Source organism: Scardinius erythrophthalmus, assembly GCF_964197995.2.
Source record: "Scardinius erythrophthalmus genome assembly, chromosome: 16".
Taxonomy (NCBI): domain Eukaryota; kingdom Metazoa; phylum Chordata; class Actinopteri; order Cypriniformes; family Leuciscidae; genus Scardinius; species Scardinius erythrophthalmus.
The window spans coordinates 20,384,879-20,390,878 of record NC_138236.1 but is presented as its reverse complement, the minus strand read 5'-3'; positions in this window follow the sequence as shown (position 1 = coordinate 20,390,878).

The following is a 6,000-nucleotide window of genomic DNA, read 5'->3' as shown; positions in this document are numbered from 1 at the left end:
CCCATGAAGAGAGATGGGAGTAATTGTTTAAATGGGTTACAGGACAGGAACGTTCAGACACAGAAAAAGGGAGAGGTGAGAAAAAGAAAATAAGCTCAAACGATTTTAGAAATACAAAACATCTTATTTAATGAATCTGGGGAATTTAGACGAGAATCGAGATGTTAGAAAGTACGTTTAAAAACAAAGCACTTTTGTGATAGAGAATAATGTGAGCGCTGCAATAAGCTTCAACTGAGCACAAAGGAACAAACAGACATTTTTGCGAGCTTTTTCATGTAATTTTCCTCACCCTTAGGGTTGCTTCCGTCCTCCCTCCCGCTCCTTTATCCTCCCCTGGTCATTGGCTAAGATGAGTAGCTAAACTAAATGGGCCAGACAGCCAGCTCTCTGCTGCCAGGCACAGGTCATGTGTGAAACTGCACTCATTTCATCAGCCCCCTGCATGGCCCCCAAACCCGTACCCTGCTGGGGCTTCATCAGCCCTGGTTCTTTACTAACCCCCGGTACCTGAGGTGCTGAACAAGGCAACTGCAGGTGTTTATACCTCAAGGTTATAGAGGAAGTGTGTGGAGATAGAGGAATCAGTGGAGCTGGGGTGAAGATAAAGGTCAAAGGTTAACTTTTTCTTTTGTGTTTGTGTGACTGAAGCAAATGGAGAATACTTTTGGAAGTGGGACGAAAAATATGTATGTTTGATATCCACCTCTGTATGCTTTTACCCTTTGCGACTGCTTTCTCTTTTACCCTCAAATCATTTCCTATATCCCTTCAAATCCTTCCCCCATCCTAGTATGACCCCGGGGTCATTCATAAGGGCAAGGTCGTCCGTCTGGGGCTGAATTTGCACTCTGACCCCATCGTCTCATTGGGTTCTAAACACACGCGCACATTCATAAACGGCGCGCGTGACGCGTGTCCCTCTGTGTATTATTGTGGTCATCTTGATTCTTTCAACAGCAACAAAATAGAGCTGCAAGCAGACCGGCCACACATTCAAACCAGGAGCAAAAGCCACAATTGCAAAGGTCACAGCAACCGCCACAATTTATTAGTTCCTGATATTGAGGTTTCGCCGGGTGGATTTTACAGCTGCGAATGTGGAAAGGACAATAATTTCTGATTTATGCCATCTAAATAGAATAAATCTTTTTATTCTTTTTACGAAACACTTCCACGCAACTTCTCAAAAATGCCTTAATTTATATTGTATAAATGATGCACCACACCAACAACTATTTTCTGAAAAATAAGCATGAACTTATTCTGCCTTCTGCAAATCAATATCTGAAGAATTGATAAAGAAAATAAATAGATCCTGAATAAGTTTAATTTCCAGAAAGCAAAACTGAGTGCCAAGACCTTTTTTTTTTTGGCCCATAAATACTTTATATTTCGACATACAGTACGTCTCATTTACGGCAGTATTAGTACATGGTCATATGCTTTTGATTACATCATATTTCTGAAATAAACTGCCAGGAGTTTTGTTCTTTTGTTAGAGGAAAATTGGATGGGGCCATAATGCTCCATCTCTGTCCGTTTTAATTGCAACGGTGGTCGTTTGGCCTTTGACCCGCGGGGTCGTGAGTTACGCTGACAGCTGCTTATGAAAAATCCCAAGATTGATACCGGACACTGAATATCTGCGGGGCGATGAAAAAAAGAAAGAAAGAAAGAATAATAACAATAATAATACGAATATAGCCTACATGTGTGCATTCTAAATGAGTGATATAAACAAGACGACGACACATAAACGTTCTTCGACAAGACTGAGCGATATTGAGGGTCTTATCAGTGATTTTCTAAAAGAACGAGAAGAACAAAATAGGCTACAATGCCCGAAATACAATCTTCCTCTCACGAAGGAACATGAGCAGGTAATTGTAGGTTAACAGAAGAATAAACAGAGTAAACAATAAAAAAAATGATAAGCTTCTTTTGCTCTTATATGTCATATGTACTAATGTAAACAGGACGCGAGAGTAATAGCGATTAAGCGTTAATCGATGTGTAGCACGTGCTGTAGGCTAGTACATCTTGGATGGCAAAATAAAATAATCTGATTGATTGGGGAAATTATGTAGATATTTAGTTAAGCAGTTAATAATTGCATTGTGTTTTATTTTTCTTTTAGTAGGCTAGCCTACATTTAAAAGCTCTCTTTATAAAAAAATTGTTTTGGCTAACCGTTGTTTTACCCGCTATTTTTGTGTGTTATTCCACGAATATAATGTCTATAATATCACTTATTAGCATAGTAACAACAGATGACTTGTGATTGATAAGTGTTTTAACGGCGCAAACTTTCATAAGAGGTTCATTATTGTTTCCACCAAAACTGTAGGTATTATATAGCCTAATGAAATTTTCTTTTGAGAGCGTGTTTTCGTATTAACACGTTTCTTTATTTCAAATTGTATAGCCTAGGCTACATATTATTTCTAGTGCATCTTTGGGAAAGTCTGGCACTTTGGTATTTGAAGACGCGCTCATTTGAAATAATTTTATTTAGGCCTATAGGCTATTTGGTGTATTCAGAGGACAAATCATTTATTCGAAGTATCACTTTATTTGCGTTTTATATTAGGCTAATTAGCTTGGGTATAAATGATAAACCAAGAATAGCCTATTATATAGGGCCTATCTAATGAATTTAATTTAGTAAATTTAAAAATATCTGGTGTATTAAAGTAAAAAAAAAAAAGTTTGTGATTACACAATGACACAACGCGTGACAATATTCTGTCACTAACAATCCAATAATCAAATGCGAACATTTAAATACTCAAATAGGGCACTAGCCAAACAATCTAGGCTACAGTAATTTGAAAACACTACTTAAAATATAGGCCTAGCTCTGAATAATTATGGGAAGTCAAGTGAACACTTCGTCTCAGTACAGAGATAAGAAGAAATGTATTTTTCTGCTTATGTTGAGAAGACCATTATTCGCCTCATATATTTTCATATGCATGCAGTGCATATCTGACTGAATTATTTTCTTGATTTGTATTATTTAAACTTACCATCATAAAAAAACTAAAACGAGTGAATGCGTGGCAAATAGCACGTTTGTTAATTGTTTTGATAGGCTAAACCCAATCCGGATAGGTCGCCTATAGGGGTCCAGGTAAAAATTAGGCTGCTTTGAAAAACGTGAAATCTGTCAGTTTATTAGCCTATCTCTTTCTACAATATCAGAATGCAGTGGTGTTTTGTGTTGCTATACCATTTAGATCTGCGTATTCAAATCTTCATTAGAACATTGCATGAGTAAATTATAAAAATACTACGCTAATACATTTAATATTTCAACTTTTAAAACTAATACTGGTTCTCACGATTTCTGCATCGTATTGCAACTCCCAAAAGCGCAAAGATGGCATCAATAATGAGTCCTGAAGATTTAATGACTTCGTATATCTTCAGAGATATATGGCACTCGTGTTTCTTTGTTAATCTGAAGCAAATAAAGAACATGTGCCTGTTTATCAACCATGAAACGTGAGAGCACATATATACAGAGAGTCAGGCTGTTCAAATATTTGATAGACCATCTTCACTGTCTAAACTGAAGAGAACGTCTCCACCTTTCTGTCCATCGATGAGAAAGAAAAGAAAGAAAAGTTCACTGTGAATAGATAGTCCACATCGAAACACGTTTGTTTTTCTTCGGACTTTGTTTACTGAGGCAAGGGAATATAATGAGACCTGATGTAGCTCCGCGCGCTTCTCATACAGTCACCGACACGTGCAGGTTTCATCTTAAAATATCTGTTGAATGAAACGTATCCTCATTACAGAATTGTAAATATGTTCTAGGGTCGTCTTACACAATTACAAAAAAATTAGACTAGTTCAACGTCATAAGCTACGGAAAAAATCCCCACACGGTCGCTGCCTCGCGCACCAGAACAAGAAGAGACGAGCGAAAAGAGCAGAACCCAGAAATGTGTGAACTGGCTTGTGCATTCAGTCCCTTTTTCTTTTGCACTGGCCGCCCTTTTAAAGCCCAAATCTCCACCTCTTAATTGATTTTCTCATAATTAACTCAGTGTGCTCATCGATTTCCCCCTCAGCGGAGATTCGGCGTGTGTGGCTGCGGACACTGACGGAGGCCGCGTGATGCTGTTATTACAACGTCGTTAACAAGGATACGCCGCCAAACACTTATCGATCATATTGATTACAAAGCTTCCCAAAGGAGTAAACATATGTCTAGATTTTCCACAAGTCAAGACACAAAACATAAGTTCGCGCGCAGAAATAGGCCTACAGAAATAAAATAATAGCCTATAGCCTATAGAAGGATTTAAATCATGACAAAAATAAAACCCTTTTCAAGCTTAAAGAGTTTCGAAACATTTAACAACTACGACTTTATCAATATTCATCAAAAAAAAAAAAAAAAAAAAAAAAAAAAAATGCTAAATGAGCCCTTTGGCCTACAATTAGCCTACATTCATCAACACCCAAACCGTGTGTCATTCTAGCGATGAAAACAGTTACTGTAAAACAATTATAGCCTAAATCTTTGTCCTTTCACAGACATAAGGTTTATATTCCGCCCTTCTCGTTATAATCGCTACTATAGCGTCTTATTTGGTAAACACGGGGTTTTTATAATGGAAAAAGCATAGCCACTGAAAGCTTTGCTTTATTCATGACAGAAAGCTGTGCATTTATCACCACGCGACAAAAAAGCACCGCTAGAGTTCAGGACTGTAAAACACGAGCGCATGCATATTTCACAGCGCGAGCTCATTTTTCCCAAATCAAATATTCCCGCGACGCCCTGCGCCAATTACAGCATGCAGAACAGCGCGTGCACATCCCGAGATTCGCAGGAACACGCAGAGAAACACAAGCAGAGGGAGAGAGGGCTGTCCCATGAATTAAATTAATCAATAAAAAGAAAAGCAAGAGCAAGAAATCATTACAGGCAATAACTCTTTCCGCCTCTCTCCTGCTCGAGCTTGGACGGGTTAAAATAAGATACGACAACTTTAGCGCGAATCGTTTTAACGGAATACAGCCTAACTAACAGAAACATAAGAAAGTAGAAACAAAAATAAGTCAGGGTAAAAAAAAATACAGAGAACGAGAAAAATGGCGTTAGAGTACGGAAAAGTTATACTATATGCAAGATAATAATTTTATGAAGCTGTCAGTTTGTTTACACAACATTACCAGCTTTTCCATCGATGAACGCGTCGGTCTCCGTCACTCGCGCGAGCTGCTCGGGCACGAAAAACAGTCGGACACAGCAAAACGGGAGAGAGGGCAGATATTTGGAGTGGGTGGGGGTGTTCTCGTGGGGGGAACAGAAAAGGAATCGGATGAGGAGCCTGAATTTTAAATTAGGGGCGAAAGGTGATGGGGTCGGTGGAGGGTGTGTGTTCGTGCGCAAATCCTTAATGTGCCTCTCGCCCTCCCTATCTCTAGCGGTTTCCATGACAACGCGTTTGCTGAAAACAAGCAAAACTTGCATTTGTGTGTGCGAAAGTGAGAGCAGCAACAATTTGAAGTGTGTAGGCTAGATTTTAATCAATATTTCACTCTTGTACGTCCTATTCCTTCAGAGGGCCTATGTCTGAGTATACGTTTTGCGTACGCTTGACTATGATTAGGCACTAATATAGCTGCCATCTACAGGTGCACAGAAAACGCGGCGAAGGCTCGAAGTAGGCCTCTCTCCAAAACACTGCGCTCTAAGCAAATAAGTGTAGACCTACAGTTTAATTTACACTGTATTATTATTTATTAATTTTTAAATGTTCACAATTTCAGCTGTGTTTAATGCTTTGAGCTCCCTTCAAAAGAAAGTTAATGTCAATAGAGACAGGCATGCCTTATTTCTTCAGCACCATGGACAGAGCCTTAACTGAACAGCCCATGGGCACTCCTAAATATCCTCTTTTTTTCTGTTCCCATCTAAAAAATTTATATTTTATCATCGGTTTTGATCATGGCTTAACGGATAGGGTGACTTTA